The sequence below is a fragment of the Gorilla gorilla genome, chromosome 6, assembly GCF_029281585.2.
Source record: "Gorilla gorilla gorilla isolate KB3781 chromosome 6, NHGRI_mGorGor1-v2.1_pri, whole genome shotgun sequence".
Classification (NCBI taxonomy): domain Eukaryota; kingdom Metazoa; phylum Chordata; class Mammalia; order Primates; family Hominidae; genus Gorilla; species Gorilla gorilla.
Window position 1 is genome coordinate 98,708,247 of NC_073230.2, and position 21,679 is coordinate 98,729,925.

A 21,679-nucleotide genomic window follows, 5' to 3' on the forward strand; every position below is an offset into this window, starting at 1 on the left:
TGATTTTCCCCTTGATTTTCTTTCTTCTCAGTAGCTTAACTTAATATAGTTCTTAATTTTCTCTTCATATCTTGGTCTAGTTTTGCATGAAGCCAGACAACCTTCTTCTAGGGTTTCAAGGTAAGTTGACCATTTACTTTGGTCCACTTAAAAGTGACTTCCATGAGAATTTTAAATAAAGATGTGGACCTTTGCCATTTATTACACAATTTGCTTTTGTTTGTCACTCATGGGAAACGCTAATTAAATTTTGTTTATTGAGGTTTCATAGGATAATGAATTAATTGGTTTAATGATAACATTGTGTGTTCGTAGCTAGAGAGAAGACAACAAAACACCATTGAAAAAGTCTTTTTGTTTTAGATATAATATACACCTACACAACCCGTTCAGCAAGAGAATTCCAAAGGCATGTTTTTAAAGAAGGGGCCTCAAGGAGACTGGATTGAGATAAGGAGAGCCTGCAATTAAAGGAGAGTTTTACAAAAGGTTGAAATGAGAAGGAAAGAAAGAAAGGTAGGTGAAGCTGGAAACTCTGTGGTAACAGGAAGTGAGAAGATTCTGAATATGCCTTCATGATTACTTCATGGAAATGGTGGCGGTGGGGGTTAGGAGGATAAATGATAAACACTTTTCACTTATCCTTTTATAATGATATACATGCTTTAAAACTACGCTTAGTGGCCAGGTGCAGTGGCTCACGCCTGTAATCCCAGCACTTTGGGAAGCCATGGCGGATGGATCACTTGAAGTCAGGAGTTTGAAACAAGCCTGGTGAACATGGTGAAACCCCATCTCTACTAAAAATACAAAAATTAGCCAAGTATGGTGGTGGGGGCCTGTAATCCTGGCTACTTGGGAGGCTAAGGCAGGAGAATTGCTTGAACCCGGGAGATGGAGGTTGCAGTGAGCCTAGATTTCCCCACTGCACCCCAGCCTGGGTGACAGAATGAGACTCTGTCTCAAAAAAATAAAAATAAAAATACTCTTAATTTTGATGGTTAGAGCAATTACTATAGAACTAAATAGCTAATGTTAACCTTATACATCTTAGCCTTGTCTCTGTGTTAGTCTTTGTACCAAAGGCCTTCAAGTTGGCATCAGAGAACTGGCACATTTTGTTGAGAGGAGAAAGTCTAAAATGTCATTTACTGTTTTTACTTAGCATATAAGACACTTAATTGTTCATTTTATAACCTTGCAGTTTTTAAGAAAACTATTTAGGAAAGGTGAGGGACTGGAAAACTATAATTTTTAATTTTCTAGCACAAGTAACATTAAGTCACTGTTGCAGTCCTAGAAATGGTTTATTTGGAAACATTTATTATATTTGATGAGCTTGATGAAAATCATGAAAGGAACACTCTTTTTATTTCCTCACCCTTCCATAATGATATTTACTGTTTGCACAGCGATCACTCAATTTTTAGAGATGCTTACCACCTTCTCTTGCTGATTAAATTCCTGTTTGGTCTCACTGCCAAGTCTGTTGGATTAAATTAACAAATTCTGTTTGCTTTACTGGGAATGACCTGTAGCAACCTTCAGCTTGTACAAAATAATAATCTCTTCACTGATATATTGATTCAATGCTCTTTATCTTCTTTTAAAGAAATGTGCAGTGAAAATGTTATCTTCAGCTTGCTAAAATTTGCAGGTCTACCATGCTTATTGAAAATCTTGATCTTTCACATCTAATAACTCCTCTTTGCTGTTTTTAATGATTCTAGTTCTAAAGGGTTACCGAATCTTGATTACTCCGAGGAAAGACTTTAACATGAACTTTTAATCTATTAAGTTGTCCCACTTTTGAAAATTATCTACATCAAAGGGCCAATTTAGGAAGATTAAAACCTTTCTTTTAAAAAGGCAAATCCAATTTTTATTAAATTGCTTTATTCTGTCCGTCTTTTATTTGCTTTATAGCTAACAGCTAAGAAGTATTGAAGTTTTTGAAGAAAATGAATTAAAATTTTAGCTGTAAGAAGATGCGAAAATATAACAAGATTTTGTAAATTTTACATGAAGCCTAAGCCATTGCAAGCATTATAGCAAACATTAGAAAATTAAAATGACATTCTCTGAATTTCAATAAAAGAAGAATGGCAATGGTAGAATAAGAAATAAGGTTTGAGAGGAGAGTAACATGGAGAAACAAACCAACAATAGCTGCATTCCAGCGACTAGGCTATGGCATATAGTTTGTTTGTATTTTCAAATTTATTATTTATTCCCCCACTCCCCAACTTATTACATTGTCATAGATGAAGTAATTGAGGAATAAAGAGATTCAGTAACTTGCCTGAGATCAGTACACATAGCACACAGGCAAACTGAAGTCTTTCACTTCACCCTAAGTCGAGTTAGCACTAAAGCTAATTCCCTTTTGAACAAAACACACTGTGTCTTTGAGAAGTAAGCATTTCCAAATTCTCAACTCTCCATTCTACTTTCAGAACAGAAACATGACCAATGATTTTGCACATCACATGATAACCACGTAATAACAGGTTATTCAGGAAACTCTCCTCATGGAAGTTCCTGCTTAATGTATTTATCTTTTAATCTAGTTGAATTCTTTCATGCAATCCAGTGAAATTCAACTCTGTTAAAAAAAAAAGTGAGAAAAATCAATCAGGGAATTCTTTCTATTTGTAGGGTATTCAAGAAGGTAACAGTCAGGAGTGAACCTGAAGTGGAAGCTTTGTATCTGCTCCATCATTCATTTTCAGTAAGCATCTAGCTAAACTGAGTGCACTTCTGATGGGTGTTTTTTTGCACATCACCCTTTACCATAATCCAGGTACTTGATCTGGGGTTCAGTGGAAGAAATATGATCTGTTCCAGTGTTGGAGGAAAGCTGGCTGACTTGAATTTCCTGAGAGATTATATGTTTGTAGGTTGTACTTAATGAGCATTTAAAGGTGTTATGAGGATAATTGTGATTATGTTAGCTTTTCACATGAGTGCTGATGGAGGACCTGTTAGTCCCATCTGCCTAGTCCTCCTTCCTGCCCTTGTAGCCACTTCTCTACTGCTTCTCTACTGCTCTCTACTGCTTCTCTACTGCTTCTCTACTGCTGTTTCTTCTGAGGTCCTGCCACATTTTTAGTGAGCGGGAAACAAGTCCCCATCACTGAAGACATCCACAGACTTTGTCTTTCTCAGTTTGTAGAGCCTTTTTTTTTTTTTTTGTTAATTCAGAGAAAGTTCTGTCTTTTTCTTCAGGTTTCTTTTTGGTTCCATGGGGTCCTACTTTCTTCAAGGAATCCACATCCCATACCTTTCCCTGAAGCAAAGAAGCACAGGGTCCACTTTCTTTTCGGTCGGGGAAGGGAAAAGGAAAAAGATAGGAAGAAACAAAAATTCAGATTTCAAAAATTTGTCTGCCATGGTATACTGCTCAATTGCGGTGTTTTCCCATGCTGGCTACAGTGTCCCGGAATGAATGTTCTTCTATTTGTTTGATAACATACAAAATGAATAAAGGGATCCTTTCAAATTTAACCAGAGAGGTGTGGTGTTCTTTAGTGATATCCATATATAGGGGGCTCCTATATAAAATGTAGCTGTTTCAGAATCAGTCCTAGGAAGATAATGCTGATACTACCCAACAGGACCCTAAAGCTGTGGTATAGACTGCAGTAAGAGTTAAGGAAGAGGTTTAGAGGCAATTAGAGATCTAGTGGCAATTAGGTACTGAGATATTCTTTCTTTTGTACTCCTCTGACATGGATCTAGAACTTTGGTGGTATCTTTTTAACTAATTTATAGTTATTGCTTGGGATAAATTTTAAGTGCTGGATTTGTCTTTGGCTTGTTAAATTTCTAAGTACCATTATTGTCTCTTACTGGCATTAAACATCTCTCAGTACTTTATTTTTCTTTTTCAGAATAAGAGTCTTGCACTCATGCACTGTAAGAGAAGGCAGAGATTATTAGGCTAACACTTCCCCGAGGCCCAACATATTAGTATTCTTCCACTATCACTCAGGTTACCCACAGAATAATTCTAATCACTCAACCTTTGTATTGTACTTGAACATAGCTCTTGAGAGTATTTCTTTTTTTTCCCTCAAGTGAGTAGTATTTTTCACTTTCATTTTCATTGACACTACATCAATATAAAAAAATGATTTCCAAGTAGTTGTGCATAAGTTGAGGTTTCCAATTGATCTTTGCAATTCCTTTCCTGCAAATTGAGGTTGAGGAGCAAACAAACAGAATGGTTGTATTACATTGAAGCAGAAGGCAAGTGGGGTTTTATAACCAGCGCTGTATTGTAATCGATTGATTTGAGACTGACACTGATAAAGGACAACATTCTGTAGGAAAGAGTGATGAGGTCACCAGCTATTACTCAGCAGTGTTTTTGTGCTTTACTGCTGTCTGTAAGCAATGATAAGGATTGAGGTGGCCTTCCCAACTAGGCCAGAGCATTTGTAGTGATTACTAGGCCTTGAACAAGTGTTATTATAGGTTGGCTATTCATCTTTTCCCAGAGCACTAAAATAAACCTGGACAGCATCCTATGATTATTTTTTGTGAGGGATTTTCACATTAAAACAAAACCAATGAAAATAAAAGAAAAATTACCCAATGTGTGAGATTATCAAATGGAACTGTGATGTATTTTGTTTTTCTTTCTTAAATGGAGAGATCCAGTGTCAGAATTTGAAGATGGTATAATAGACTTTTATAGTTACGATTTGTATACAAATTAGTATTTTAATCTGTTTTGAGATAAGAGTTTTCTATTGTTAATTCAGTAGAAGGCCAATGGTAAAATGCCAAAAACTGATTAAATCTCATGCTCTGGCAATACTAGCTAGGGTGGGCAGATGAATTCATTGACATTAGATCCCATTCCTCAGTACTTATAGGCATCTTTGCATTCAGCATTGCAGTTTCTGCTATTTCTCCCCTTTCCTTGCTGTAATAATTTCCCTCCTTTCCTCCTTGGTTATTTGACATGCTCATTTCTCTTGGGAATGATGTTTCTTATTTCTCCTTAACAACTATAAATGTTACTATTTCTACCAGTGCTTTAAACTTCATATACTTTATATTTCAAGCAAGAAATCAGGGGCTACCTAATGTACATGTACTACGTTCCTATTATTGTACATATTTTATATAATTCACATATATTAGTTAAAAAGTGGTAGAAGAGGCATTTTTCCTTATTCTTGGTAGTGAAACTGAACAAAAATATTACATTTATCACAACTATGAATTTTTTGACAAATTATGAATTATATTGCTCCTGATTCTTAGTCCATGTTTATTTGCACTTACATAACTTCTAGGATACTGAGTTGGAAATGAATAAATAATAACTCTAGTGACTTATTGCTTGGGAAGAATGAAAAATGTCATAGTAGTGCATGAAGGTACCACAGAGCCTCACACATGGGAGGTACCAGGGAGCCTCAAATGGAAGCTGCCACTATAAATAGATGTAACTTAACAAGTTCAAAATCCCCATCCTGTCTTGTTAGCGTTAGAAAAATGTTAGTTCTGCAAAGAGGACATCACTGTCGTAAAGGATACATTTGGAGCCCTGAATCTACAGGGAGGGAAAGCTATAGTACCATGCAGCCTACACAGCCTGGGCGGATATCAGTTACCTGCTGTCAGTTCCTTAAATTCCTCCTCCCTACTCAAAAGAATTCTGGTCTGACCTACTCAAACTCTTCCTCTCCTAGGCTGTCCAAAATGTGTTATATTGGACAGATTAATATCTGAGATTTTGTGATGCAAGATCAAAAAGAAAAGATAAACTAGAAATTGCTGGAAGGATTTTGGTTTTGTTTTTGTTTTTGTTGTGAGGTGTGAGGAGGATTTGAGGGGTGTAGCTTGGGAGCACAAACATAATGTCATAGCAGGGGTGAAAGAAGAAGAAAACGGTGATAAAAAATGTCACTAGGACCATTTTTCTTTTCCACCATGTTTGAGAAATACAAATAGACATTTTAGTTTGAAGTCACTTTTGGTGACTGATCTGTGTCTGTAAAGATGATCTGTAAAGATGTCTGTAACATGATCTGTGTTCTGTAAAGATGACCCCAGTGTTATACTGAAGCATGAATTGTGTTATGCTTACAAAGGCATGGATATTCAACACGAGAAAACCTGGACTAGAGTGTACATACATGGCTTGAACCATAATGGTTAATCGTTTTTGCCAAGTTAGAGAGGAGAAACTTGAAGCCACTATTGGTCATTTAATGTGTGCCTGCTGTAGGCTACCTAAGACTGTGTTAGGCAATTAAAAGGACAGGGCTGGTGATCCTATCAATAACCTGTAAAACAGCAGAAAATTGTTTGCTTCAACAGCACAAATCTTAAAAAATTAATTGCAACTGTAAAATGCTCAGTATAAAAAACCTAATCAATGTCAAAAGTGAAAAGTGAAGGTCATCTTTGCTCTCACTCTCACTTTTTAGGGTGTCATTACACAACTGTTTTGTGTGCAGAACAAAATATATGGCATAATTCTATTTCTGTATGTAAAATCCCCAAACCTATGCTTATTTGTACCATGTAGGCAAAGTACTTCTAAAGGAAAGTAGTCTTTCATTCATATGTGTGTGTATATATATGTGTGTGTGTGTGTATATATACTCATATATATATACTCATATATGTATAATTCACATATGTATATATAAAATTCACACACACACATAAACACACACACACAGATATATGTGTGTGTATATATATAGATATATGAAATCCATTTGTATTTGAAATGGTTTTCAATTTTGGAAGATCTATGTAGAATTTTAAATAGTTTTACTTGGGTTCTCCTTCCTAAAATTTAAAGATAATTTTTTCATATATGTATTGGTGAAAGTCCAGTCAGGAAAACAGGAAGCACACTAGGTATTTCAACAATGGGAACATAATCTTAAATAAGGCTGAAAGAACAAAACCGGAAAGCCCAGCAAGAACAGCAAGGAGTAGCTACCATCTCCAGGGCCAGAAGCACAAAAGGAAGAGGTTAGGGATTTTAAAATTTAGAAGAGTACAGACTCTGTAAGTTGGGGCTCAGATTGACAGCAGTCATGCCCTGGCTACTATGAATCTTTCAGAGAAGAGGGCAATGAAACTAGTTCTAAGAATGCAAATGGGTGCTGTTGGAGTGCAGAGCTAGCATTCTGCAAGGAAGACAGGAACAGGAAGTAAGAACTCTTTCCTCCCCTTCCCTGCCTCCCAGGGATTTTCCTGTGCCCCCTCCTGGCTGCTCCTAGCAAAAGGCCATCTGACAGAGGACAAAAGTAGTTTTCAGAGTCTTAGCCTCAAGATCACAAGAGTAGGAATTTAGAGTTTTTGGCTTTCGTTTCTCGCTTACAGCTAGAAGAAGTCTTTATAAGTTAACAATTTGGAAGAAAGTAGATTGTAAGTAGGCTGAAAAACCAATTTATTTGGGATATACCTTTTATTAGTTGTACCAAAATTATCCCTTTTCCTGGAAATAATGGATCTAGTGTCTTCCAAGTATTAATTTGATTGTGATAGTGTTTCTACCTCTTAAATTTAGCTTGTATTTCAATGACTTGAAATACATTGATTTATATTGTCAATTATATTGCCAAAATTTAGAATTTTTTAAACACATTATATACAACAAATAATTACCACAGTAATATATAGTAGGATTTGTGTTCTCATAAGGGAGAATGAGGACCTCAGAATCCCCTTTCTATTATTGCCATTTAGTGATATACCAACAAAAGCTGGCTCAGGGTTTCCCTAGGTGGCTAAATCACACTCTGATGGCCTTACCTCAACATTCTTATGATACATAATGAGTATAACATTAATTTTATCTATATATTTATATCAGTAGTAACTTTAAGTGGAAGAGATCTCAGAGGAGCAAAAAAGTGTATGCATGAAATTTTCCTTGATAGTAATACATAAGAATCTTAATACTTTTTTGGCCACCCCCTTTCCATATGCTGCTTGCTAAGCCATCAGCTTTTTGGTGAAATCATTATATGTGTGTATGTAGGGGTAGGGAGTATGAGCAGGAAAAGGATCCTAGAAGATTGTTGGCAGTCTTGATGATTGTATTATTCTGCTCTGGTTGCCATGACAAAATACCATAGATTGGGTGGCTTAAACAACAAATTATTGTTATTACATTTCTGGAGGCTGGAAGTCCAAGATTAGGGTGACAGCATGATCAGTTTCTGGTGAAGGCTGTCTTCCTGGCTTGCAGATGGCCACTTCCTCACTGTCTGCACATGTCCTATCCTCTGTGTGCAGAAAAAGAGAGAGAGGGAGGGAGTGAGGCAGGGAGGGAGAGAGAGAGAGAGAGAGCACACGAGCATTCTCTAGTGTCTCTACTTAATAAGGACATTAATCGTACTGAATCAAGGCCCCAATCTCATTATCTCATTTAACCTTAATTAGTTCCTTAGAGGCCCCATTTTCAAGTACAGCCACACTGACAGTCAGGGCTTCAACATATGAATTTTGAGGGGCACAAACATTCAGTCCATATTATTGCTGAATTCTGATTCTTTGATATTCTCAGCACAAGTATTATAACTCAGGTACTTCATTTTAAAGGTCAAGAGAAACACTTAAAAGTATCTTGAAAGCTGATGATGAAAGCTATATCTTCTGCAGTTAATTTCTGTACTGATTATTGCAATGCCTGCTTCTGATTTTTCTCTAGTATAGTCTAATTTTACTTTTGATTCTTATTACAGAATTTATGTGAAACTGAAAGTAAATCTACCTTTAGCTATATAATAATCCCTTAGTTTGTGGTATAATTATACACAAAACACTTCTAGTTTAGTATTTAAAAATTTATTGCTAGTTTTATTAAATACTAGTTTTCCCTCTAATCAAGTCTCTGGTGGACAACTGGTGTTTGCATGGAGTCCGGAGGAATATTACATGTCTATGGATATTTAAAAAATATATAACTTCATGGTTTAGAATCACAGGACCATGCCTAGTTTGGTTTGAAAAAGTAGATCAGCCCCACTCCAGGGATGAGAAAGGCTACGTATAGATATTTTTTATCTGTCTACCATACTTGAGTGAAGAAATTATTGTGAGTGAACATAAAATTATATTCTGAACCTTATTTGAACATTCTTTTGATACTTAGTCTTTTTTATTTTTTTATTATACTTTAAGTTCTAGGGCACATGTGCACAATGTGCAGGTTTGTTACATATGTATACATGTGCCATGTTGGTGTGATGCACCCATTAACTCTTCATTTACATTAGGTATTTCTCCTAATGCTATCCCTCCCCCCTCCCCCTACCTCACGTCAGGCCCTGGTGTGTGATGTTCCCCACCCTGTGTCCAAATGTTCTCATTGTTCAATTTCCACCTATGAGTGAGAACATTTGGTGTTTGGTTTTCTGTCCTTGTGATAGTTTGCTGAGAATTATGGTTTCCAGCTTCATCCATGTCCCTGCAAAGGACATGAGCTCATCCTTTTTTATGGCTGTGTAGTATTCCATGGTGTATATATGCCACATTTTCTTAATCCAGTCTATCACTGATGGACATTTGGGTTGGTTCCGAGTCTTTGCTATTGGGAATAGTGCTGCAATAAACATATGTGTGCATGTGTTTTTATAGCAGCATGATTTATAATCCTTTGAGTATATACCCAGTAATGGGATCACTGGGTCAAATGGTATTTATTTCTAGTTCTAGATCCTTGAGGAATCACCACACTGTCTTCCACAATGGTTGAACTAGTTTACAGTCCCACCAACAGTGTAAAAGTGTTCCTATTTCTCCACATCCTCTCCAGCACCTGTTGTTTCCTGACTTTCTAAGGATTGCCATTCTAACTGGTGTGAGATGGTATCCCACTGTGGTTTTGATTTGCATTTTGCTGATGGCCAGTGATGATGAGCATTTTTTCATGTGTCTGTTGGCTGCATAAATGTCTTCTTCTGAGAAGTGTCTGTTTATATCCTTTGCCCACTTTTTGATGGGGTTGTTTGAATTTTTTCCTGTACATTTGTTTAAGTTATTTGCAGATCCTGGATATTAGCTCTTTGTCAGGTGAGTAGATTGCAAAAATTTTCTCCCATTCTGTAGGTTGCCTGTTCACTCTGATGGTAGTTTCTTTTGCTGTGCAGAAGCTCTTTAGTTTAATTAGATCCCATTAGTCTATTTTGGCTTTTGTTGCCATGCTTTTGGTGTTTTAGTCATGAAGTCATTGCCCATGCCTATGTCCTGAATGGTATTGCCTAGGTTTTCTTCTAGGGTTTTTATGGTTTTAGGATTAACATTTAAGTCTTTAATCCATCTTGAATTAATTTTTGAATAAGGTGTAAGGAAGGATCCAGTTTCTACTTTCTACATATGGCTAGCCAGTTTTCCCAGCACCATTTATTAAATAGGAAATCCTTTCCTTATTTCTTGTTTTTGTCAGGTTTGTCAAAGATCAGATGATTGTAGATGTATGGTATTATTTCTGAGAGCTCCGTTCTGTTCCATTGGTCTATATCTCTGTTTGGGTACCAGTACGATGCTGTTTTGGTTACTGTAGCCTTGTAGTATAGCCTGAAGTTAGGTAGCGTGATACCTCCAGCTTTGTTCTTTTTGCTTAGGATTGTCTTGGCAATGCAGGCTCTTTTTTGATTCCATATGAACTTTAGTTTTTTCCAATTCTGTGAAGAAAGTCATTGGTAGCTTGATGCGGACGGCATTGAATCTATAAATTACCTTGGGCAGTATGGCCATTTTCACGATATTAATTCTTCCTATCCATGAGTATGGAATGTTTTTCCATTTGTTTGTATCCTGTTTTATTTCACTGAGCAGTGGTTCGTAGTTCTCCTTGAAGAGGTCCTTCACGTCCCTTGTAAATTGGATTCCTAGGTATTTTATTCTCCTTGAAGCAATCGTGAATGGGAATTCACTCATGATTTGGCTCTCTGTTTGTCTATTATTGGCGTATAGGAATGCTTGTGATTTTTGCACATTGATTTTGTATCCTGAGACTTTGCTGAAGCTGCTTATCAGATTAAGGAGATTTTGGGCTGAGATGATGGGGTTTTCTAAATATATAATCATGTCATCTGCAAACAGGGATAATTTGATTTCCTCTTTTCCTAATTGAATACTCTTTATTTCTTTCTCCTGCCTGATTGCCCTGGCCAGAACTTCCAACACTATGTTGAATAGGAGTGGTGAGAGAGGGCATCCCTGTCTTGTGCCAGTTTTCAAAGGGAATGCTTCCAGTTTTTGCCCATTCAGTATGATATTGGCTGTGGGTTTGTCATAAATAGCTGTTATTATTTTGAGAAACAGCCCATCAATACCTAGTTTCTTGAGAGTTTTTAGCATGAGGGGCTGTTGAATTTTGTCAAAGGCCCTTTCTGCATCTTTTGAGATAATCATGTGGTTTTTGTCCTTGGTTGTGTTTATGTGATGGATTATGTTTATTGATTTGGGTATGTTGAACCAGCCTTGCATCCCAGGGATGAAGCCAACTTTATCATGGTGGATAAGCTTTTTGATGTGCTGCTGGATTAGTTTGGCCAGTATTTTATTGAGGATTTTTGCATCGATGTTCATCAGGGATATTGGTCTAAAATTCTCTTTTTTTGTTGTGTCTCTGCCAGGCTTTGGTATCAGGATGATGCTAGCCTCATAAAATGAGTTAGGGAGGATTCCCTCTTTTTCTATTGATTGGAATAGTTTCAGAAGGAATGGTACCATCTCCTCTTCGTACCTCTGGTACAATTCGGCTGTGAATCTGTCTGGTCCTGGACTTTTTTTTGCTTGGTAGGCTATTAATTATTGCCTCAATTTCAGAGCCTGTTATTGGTCTATTCAGGGATTCAACTGCTTCCTGGTTTAGTCTTGGGAGGGTGTATGTGTCCAGGAATTTATTCGTTTCTTCTAGATTTTCTATTTTATTTGCGTAAGGTGTTTCTAGTATTCTCCGATGGTGGTTTGTATTTCTGTGGGATCGGTGGTGATATCTCCTTTATCATTTTTTATTGCATCTATTTGATTCTTCTCTCTTTTCTTCTTTATTAGTCTTGCTAGCGGTCTATCAGTTTTGCTGATCTTTTCAAAAAATCAGCTCCTGGATTCATTGATTTTTTGAAGGGTTTTTTGTGTCTCTATCTCCTTGAGTTCTGTTCTGATCTTAGTTATTTCTTGCCTTCTGCTAGCTTTTGAATGTGTTTGCTCTTGCTTCTCTAGTTCTTTTAATTGTGATGTTTGGGTGTCAATTTTAGATCTTTCCTGCTCTCTCTTGTGGGCATTTAGTGCTATAAATTTCCCACTACACACTGCTTTAAATGTGTCCCAGAGATTCTGGTATGTTGTGTCTTTGTTCTCATTGGTTTCAAAGAACATCTTTATTTCTGCCTTCATTTTGTTATTTACCCAGTAGTCATTCAGGAGCAGGTTATTCAGTTTCCATGTAGTTGAGTGATTTTGAGTGAGTGTGTTAATCCTGAGTTCTAATTTGATTGCACTGTGGTCTGAGAGACAGTTCGTTGTAATTTCTGTTCTTCTACATTTGCTGAGGAGTGCTTTCCTTCCAACTATGTGGTCAGTTTTGAGATAAGTGCGATGTGGTGCTGAGAAGAATGTATATTCCATTGATTTGGGGTGGAGAGTTCTGTAGATGTCTATTAGGTCTGGTTGGTGCAGAGCTGAGTTCAATTCCTGGATATCCTTGTTAACTTTCTGTCTCATTGATCTTTCTAATATTGACAATGAGGTGTCAAAGTCTCTCATTATTATTGTGTGGGAATCTAAGTCTCTTCGTAGGTCTCTGAGGACCTGTTTTATGAATCTGGGTGCTCCTGTGTTGGGAGCGTATGTATTTAGGATAGTTAGCTCTTCTTGTTGAAATCATCCCTTTACCATTACGTGATGGTCTTCTTTGTCTCTTTTGATCTTTGTTGGTTTAAAGTCTGTTTTATTAGAGACTAGGATTGCAACCCCTGCCTTTTTTTTGCTTCCTGTTTGCTTGGTAGATCTTCCTCCATCACTTTATTTTGAGCCTATGTGTGTCTCTGCACGTGAGATGGGTCTACTGAATATAGCACGCTGATGGGTCTTGACTGTTTATCCAATTTGCCAATCTGTGTCTTTTAATTGGAGCTTTTAGCCCATTTACATTTAAGGTTAATATTGTTATGTGTGAATTTGCTCCCGTCATTATGATGTTAGCTGGTTATTTTGCTCATTAGTTGATGCAGTTTCTTCCTAGCCTTGATGGTCTTTACAATTTGGCATGTTTTTGCAGTGGCTGGTACTGGTTGTTCCTTTCCATATTTAGTGCTTCCTTCAGGAGCTCTTATAAGGCAGGCCTGGTGGTGACAGCATCTCTCAGCATTTGCCTATCTGTAAAGGATTTTATTTCTCCTTTACTTATGAAGCTTACTTTGGCTGGATATGAAATTCTGGGTTGAAAATTCTTTTCTTTAAGAATGTTGAATATTGGCCCCCACTCTCTTCTGGCTTGTAGAGTTTCTGCTGAGAGATCAGCTGTTAGTCTGATGGGCTTCCCTTTGTGGGTAACCTGACCTTTCTGTCTGGCTGCCCTTAACATTTTTTCCTCCATTTCAACCTTGGTGAATCTGACAGTTATGTGTCTTGGGGTTGCTCTTCTCGAGGAGTATCTTTGTGGTGTTCTCTGTATTTCCTGAATTTGAATGTTGGCCTGCCTTGCTAGGTTGGGTAGTTCTCCTGGATGATATCCTGCAGAGTGTTTTCCAACTTGGTTCCATTCTCCCTGTCAGTTTCAGGTACACCAATCAGATCTAGATTTGGTGTTTTCACATAGTCCCATATTTCTTGGAGGCTTTGTTCATTTCTTTTTACTCTTTTTTCTCTAAACTTCTCGTGTCACTTCATTTCATTAATTTTATCTTTAATCACTGATACCCTTTCTTCCACTTGATCGAATCGGCTGTTAAAGCTTGTGCATGTGTCACGTAGTTCTCGTTCCATGGTTTTCAACTCCATCAGGTCATTTAAGGTCTTCTCTATGCTGTTTATTCTAGTTAGCCATTCGTCTAATCTTTTTTCAAGGTTTTTAGCTTCTTTGCAATGGGTTCGAACATCCTTCTTTAGCTCGGAGAAGTTTGTTATCACTGTTCTTTTGAAGCCTACACTGTCAACTTGTCAAAGTCATTCTCCATCTAGCTTTGTTCCATTGCTGGCGAGGAGCTGTGTTCCTTTGGAGGAGAAGAGGCATTCTGATTTTTAGAGTTTTCAGCTTTTCTGCTTTGGTTTCTCCCCATCTTTGTGGTTTTATCTACCTTTGGTCTTTGATGATGGTGACCTCCACATGGGGTTTTGGCATGGATGTCCTTTTTGTTGATGTTGATGCTATTCCTTTTTGTTTGTTAGTTTTGCTTCTAACAGTCAGGTCCCTAATAAACTCCCTGCAGGTCTGTTGGAGTTTGCTGGAGGTCCACTCCAGACCCTGTTTGCCTGGGTATCACCAGTGGAGGTTGCAGAACAGCAAATGTTGCTGCCTGATCCTTCCTCTGGAAGCTTCGTCTCAGAGGGGCACCCGGCTGTATGAAGTGTCAGTTGGCCCCTACTGGGAGGCGTCTCCCAGTTAGGCTACCCGGGGGTTGGGGACCCACTTGAGGCAGTCTGTCCATTCTCAGATCTCAAACTCCATGCTGGGAGAGCCACTACTCTCTTCAAAGCTGTCAGACCGGACGTTTAAGTCTGCAGAAGTTTCTGCTGCCTTTTGTTGCGCTAATGCCCTGCCCCCAGAGGTGGAGTCTACAGAGGCAGGCAGGCCTCCTTGAGCTTCGGTGGGCTCCACCCAGTTCGAGCTTCCTGGCTGCTTTGTTTACCTAGTCAAGCCTCAGCAATGGCGGATGCCTCTCCTCTAGCCTCACTCCTGCCTTGCAGTTGAATATTGGACTGCTGTGCTAGCAGTGAGCAAGGCTCCATGGGCATGGGTACTTGGTCTATTTTTTTTTTTTAAAGAAATTCCAATTGCTTGCTGTATTCTTACTCGTGAGCCTTATAAGCATGCCCAGAGGTTATTTAACACAATTAAAAATGAACTATAATTTAAATAAGTGCAATAACATACCTCGTTTTTTAATTTCCAATTGAGAAGAGCAAATTGATCACTGGAGAATACATTAAGGAAATAATCTATTAGAACCAAAGAACCCCCAAATTTCATATTTTTAATTGAATAGTATCCTATTATTCTTCTAAGAAAAGGAGAATTTACTGAAATTTCAGTTGAGTTGAATGTCACTACTTCCCAACTCCAAATTTTTCAAATCTACTGAAAGAGGATATTGAAACAGAAAATTTCAATTTTCAAAGTTAGTAATTCTTTTGCAAATTAAAGTGATATTTAATAAAATTTGGTGAAATAAAATGTATAAAATATATTATGTTCAGAGTCTATGCTAGGCACTGAAGATTAAACAAGGATGAATAAAATGATAAACACATGTATTTGTGAACCAAAAATAAAATTCTAAGCACCCCGAAGCTGACCGATGGACCATTTCCTCAGCCAAGGGCATTCCAAAGTTAACCTGAAAAACTAGTTCAGAGCATGATGGGAAGCAGGGGTTGGACACACTTTATTATATTGCTCTCCATTTGCAATTCAGGCACAGCTTACCAGGATTAACATTCAAACAGAAATCTCAAGACTGACAAAACAGCAATAAGACACCAAATAATTCCAGCCTGACTCTAGTATAGCATCACACAATGGATAGCAGGCCCTGAAAGAAATCAAAGTATTTTACCCCAAAATATATTTCTTTGACATATTTTATAATGGTCCTGCAAAGCTGTCTCTGTGGGGAAAATCTACATTCTTTAGAGAATCTTCCTTCCTTTCCAAGTTTTCTCCCTGATCCAGGAAAGAATTAACTAAGAGTCTGACATCTTTTTAGGTGTGATAAGAGATTTGAAGTCTGCTTCCTAGAGGTTTCATCTGAATGATGAAACCTTGGTCTCCACAACACCTTATCTTAACCCAGACATTCCTTTCTATTGATTTCAGGTGTTTAGGTAATAACTTTTAACTAATTGCCAATCAGAAAATCTTTGAATCTTCCTATGACCTGGAAGCTCCCTGCAGCCTCCCTCTGCTTCGAGTTGTCCTACCTTTCTGGACTGAACCAATGTACATCTTACATGTATTGATTGGTGTCTTATGTTTCCCTAAAATGTATAAAATCAAGCTGTCATCCAACCACCCTGGGCACATATTATCAGGACCTCCTGAGGCTGTGTCACCAGCATGTCCTTAACCTTGACAAAATAAACTTCTAAATTGATTGAGACTTGTCTTAGATACCTTGTGGTCTATAAAGTGTAGACATATCTATAAATACTATATTGCAATATTGTGGGACTGCTAAGATAATAGAAGAATATGTTTAATAAAGAATAGAGGTGATATAGTGAAGGGAATGATAAAGCAAGATTATTTGGGGGTGGAAGGTCCAGAGAGAGGCTTGAGGATGGGATATGAGGCTTGAGCTATGGAGTCTTAGATATTATCTTTGGCAAGAAGCACCTATTTCCTTCTCTTCAGTGTCCCTACACCTTGGGGTTGGAAGGCTAATAACTGTAATGAGAGGCTGTGGTGCAAAATTTGCAAGGCAGGAGGGAGGTAGAGTTCATTTTTCCTTTAGTAGTGATAGCAGTTGAGGCATATGATACAGCAAATATACAGCATATGATATAGCAAATATATATATATTTATATATATAGTATACAGTATACTGTATATATATAAATATATATAGTATACAGTATACTGTATATATAAATATATATAGTATACAGTATACTGTATATATATAAATATATAGTATACAGTATACTGTATATATATAAATATATATAGTATACAGTATACTGTATATATATAAATATATATAGTATACAGTATACTGTATATATATAAATATATATAGTATACAGTATACTGTATATATATAAATATATATTGTATACAGTATACTGTATACTAAATATATATACAGTATACTGTATACTATATAAATATATTATATATACTGTGTATATACAGTATAAATATACTGTGTATATACAGTATACTGTATATATAAAAATATATACAGTACACAGTATACTGTATATATAGAATATATACAGTACACAGTATACTGTATATATAGAATATATACAGTACACAGTATACTGTATATATAAATATATACAGTACACAGTATACTGTATATATAAATATATACAGTACACAGTATACTGTATATATAAATATATACAGTACACAGTATACTGTATATATAAATATATACAGTACACAGTATACTGTATATATAAATATATACAGTACACAGTATACTGTATATATAAATATATACAGTACACAGTATACTGTATATATAAATATATACAGTACACAGTATACTGTATATATAAATATATACAGTACACAGTATACTGTATATATAAATATATACAGTACACAGTATACTGTATATATAAATATATACAGTACACAGTATACTGTATATATAAATATATACAGTACACAGTATACTGTATATATATAAATATTTAAATATATAAATATATAAATACTGTATATTTATATATACAGTATACTGTGTACTGTATATATTTATATATATACAGTATACTGTATATATTTATATATATACAGTATACTGTATACCGTATATATTTATATATACACAGTATACTGTGTACTGTATATATTTATATATACACAGTATACTGTGTACTGTATATATTTATATATACAGTATTCTGTGTACTGTATATATTTATATATACAGTATACTGTGTACTGTATATATTTTTATATACAGTATACTGTGTACTGTATATATTTTTATATATACAGTATACTGTGTACTGTATATATTTTTATATATACAGTATACTGTATATACACAGTATATATATACTGTATATACGCAGTATATATAATATATATATTTATATAGTATACAGTATACTGCATATATATATTTAGTATACAGTATACTGTATACTATATATATTTATATATACAGTATACTGTATACTATATATATTTATATATACAGTATACTGTATGCTATATATATTTATATATAGTATACTGTATACTATATATATTTATATATATTTATATACAGTATACTGTATACTATATATATTTATATATATTTATATATAGTATACTGTATACTATATATATTTATATATATATTTATATACAGTATACTGTATACTATATATATTTATATATATATTTATATATAGTATACTGTATACTATATATATTTATATATACAGTATACTGTATACATATATATTTATATATACAGTATACTGTATACTGTATACTATATATATTTATCATATACAGTATACAGTATACTGTATATATTTGAATATATACAGTATACTGTATACTGTGTATATATATATACAGTATACTGTATACTATATATAAATATATATACAGTGTACTGTATACTATTTATATATACAGTAAACATATATATATATATGGCAATGCATAGACTCCTTTTTTCACTGCCAGCCTTGGCTGTGGAATAACTCTGACATAGGTAGCCATGTGACTTGAAAACTTTTTGGTGGCCCCAGACCTGTGCTCCTCTAGTCCTTTCAACAGTTTTGTTGGCACTTCATGCCTCGTATTAAATGCCTTTCTGTCTGGCATATCCAGCTGACTTTTATTTCTTAAATTGAACCTTGACTGGCACAAAGGGTTTGGAAGATGAATAGGAGTTCAACAAGTGAACAAAGGAAGAAAGACACATTCTATAATACCTAAAGCAAACAGAATGAGCAAATTGATGGGGGCCATGAAACACCAGGGTATGTTAAAATGAATTAAAGTAGGTCGTCATTGCTGGAGTGTAAGAAGGTGAGAAGATAGAAAATGAGGTTGCCAAGTTAAAAAGAAAAGATTACGATATGAAGTAAAGTATAGCTTTTCTGAAGAGAAAACCCAGGTAAGCATGTAGACTAAGAGCAATCACCATAAATTCTACTCAGGTTTAGATCTTTGAATTGAATTATTATTTTTTTTTTGTGGAAAATGTTCTTAGAACCATGCAGGTTAGTTTTCCAATAGTTTTCCATTTTAGAAAGAATTAAGGCTTCAGAAAAATTATTGTTCATGCCCAGAGTACATTTCCTTTTTTTTCTTATCCAAAAGAATCTTCAGTAATGCATATTTTAGATTTTTTGGAATGGTATGTAAAGAGAGAAAGGAGGAAAACTGATCTGTGTAGTTGGGGGATATTTTGTCTTCCCTTGACATTTGCATCAATTTAAAAGAAAATTTCTTTAAAGCATAAATTTATCTGAAACTCCTCTTCTTATAAATTATTGTAGCACAAAGTAAGATGAAGCAAGATAATAGCAAAAAAAAAAAAAAAAAAAAAAGAGGGGACACTTGCTTAGGACACATTTGACAGCAACAAGGATTGGCATGATTAGTCCCAGGTATAGGAAGCTGCTGCCAAACTGTTGAACAAACCGTTGGGGTCATTTCCTTTGCTTACTCTACAAATTCTCTCCACTGTGTTTTCACACAGTACTCTCTTGGAAATGAGCCTCTGACTTTTCCGTAGCCCAAGGGAAGCTGAACAAACAACACAGATCGCTAGGACCTCTAATGTTTGCAAAAACAACAACAAAAAAAAGTGTGAAAACTATGTATGTCTTTAAAAAGGCAAACAGAAACAAAGAAACACTATTCCTTTTTTAAGGAGTCATACTAATATGATTCAAACTTTTAAAAAGAACGTAGTAGGAACTGGTTTATGTTTGGCCAGGTCTCTTTTGCACCTTTGCCAAGATGATCCTTTAAAAAAGGAGAATATTCTCTTTCTATAGACAAGACTTACCTGACTTTTTGCAGGGAAGCAGAGTTATTTGCTCATGGATATTTGTTTATAAATGTACAATTCTACATATAAACTAAAGTGTAATGCAGATGTGTTTTCTAGGTATTATTAAATAATTAATTAGCTGTCAATTACAGACCTGAAAGGATCATTCTAAAGAATGAATGTATTCATATTTTGGAGTGAAAACACATATTTTCTAAATTACACACTTAAGCATAAGGAAATATTAAAAAATAGTTATTGTATAGTGAGGTTCTGTTCTCAATTTTTAACCCCTTTTAAATAAGGTTGCAGTGCTCCTTAGCCATATTATCCCCTCTTATCATCTAGATTTCTCAGTCACTGTTTGTAGAACATGTCCATCTCTGATAGGATGGTTATTTATCACAGCTTTATATCAAGAAAAAAGTTCTAGTCTCATTCACAAAGTTGAAGAAGGCTCTGCAATCAATGTAACATTATTTGCCCTATTCTTGCTGACAATAGCACAAATCTAATGCATTTTTTTGGGGGGACTGGAGGATTTGTCACTTTTATGATGCTTCTTGAGAAATGTCAATTTTCAGGGGAATGATTTCCTTTTAGTTTAGAGTTCACTGGAAATATATCTTGCCCCTCTCTGTTCTATGACCTCTCAGATCTTTGAAGTCCCTGTATCACTCTCTCATTATCTACAGTGGTGAGAGAGATGTTTTAGTACCTGGATTTTTGAAAAGAAGAGAAAAACTTTGAAGGTGAGATGACCTTCCTCAAATACACCTTTCTCCCTCCATAGTGCCAAAGCCATGGACTTTGTAATACGTATGTCAGGTTATCGGTAAGTTCTAAACTATAGCAACTTGGAGGGTTGCTGTTTAACCATTTCATGGTTACTTCTGTGCAGGCTATACTCCTTTGGGCAGACAATTCACTATTCCCAAATCATTGCACTTTACTTCTTTCCTGCTTAGTCATACAGTTCCTTCTGCATCAAATGCCTTTCGACCTCATTTCTCACAGTTACACTGCTACCCATCCTTTGAAATGAAGTTAAAAGGATGCTTCCAACATAAGGCCTTTTCTAACAGCTCTATAGACTTAAGTGATCCCATCCTTCCTTGCAACCCAGATTCCTTAATTTTACTATGTGGCTGATTTCTTAAGCTATAATTTTTGGTTCTTTGCCTTATCACCTCATTATTTTATATAACTGTATCTTATCTCCAAAAGACATTTGAAGGAGGGTTTCTCCTTTGTTAGAAGTAAGTTCCTCTGAGAACAAGATTATTTTATATGATTGTGTTAGTTATCATAACAGATAAATCCCAAAATTAAAATACAGTCATGTATTGCTTAACAATGGGGATATATTCTGAAAAATGGCTTGTTAGGTGATTTTATTGTTGTACAAACATTATAGAATATACTAACACAAAAATAGATGGTACCCAAACCTACTATACACCTAGGCTATGTGGTATAACCTGTTGATCCTAGGCTACAAAGTTGCACAGCATGTTTCTATGTGGAACACTATATGTAGCTGTAACATAATGGTAAGTATTTGTGTTATCTAAACATAATATAGAAAAGGCATGGTAAAAACACACTATAAAAGATAAAAAATGGTACACCTGTACAGGGTACTTATTATGAATGGAGCTTGCAGGACTGGAAGTTGCTCTAGGTGAGTCAGTGAGTGGTGAATGAATGTGAAGGCCTAGGATATTACTGTATACTGCTATAGACTTTATAAATGCTGTACACATAGGCTATACTACAT

The 21,679-nt window shown here is 35.6% G+C and overlaps 1 long non-coding RNA gene across 1 annotated transcript in view; it reads left to right on the forward strand.

Annotated features, from left to right (window-relative positions):
- Positions 1-21,679, forward strand: part of LOC129523611 (uncharacterized) — a 424,834-nt gene that overhangs the window by 33,270 nt on the left and 369,885 nt on the right. The window contains exon 3 of the long non-coding RNA XR_008667142.2: positions 364-516. This is a non-coding gene — a long non-coding RNA (uncharacterized lncRNA). The remainder of the gene's footprint in view (positions 1-363; positions 517-21,679) is intronic.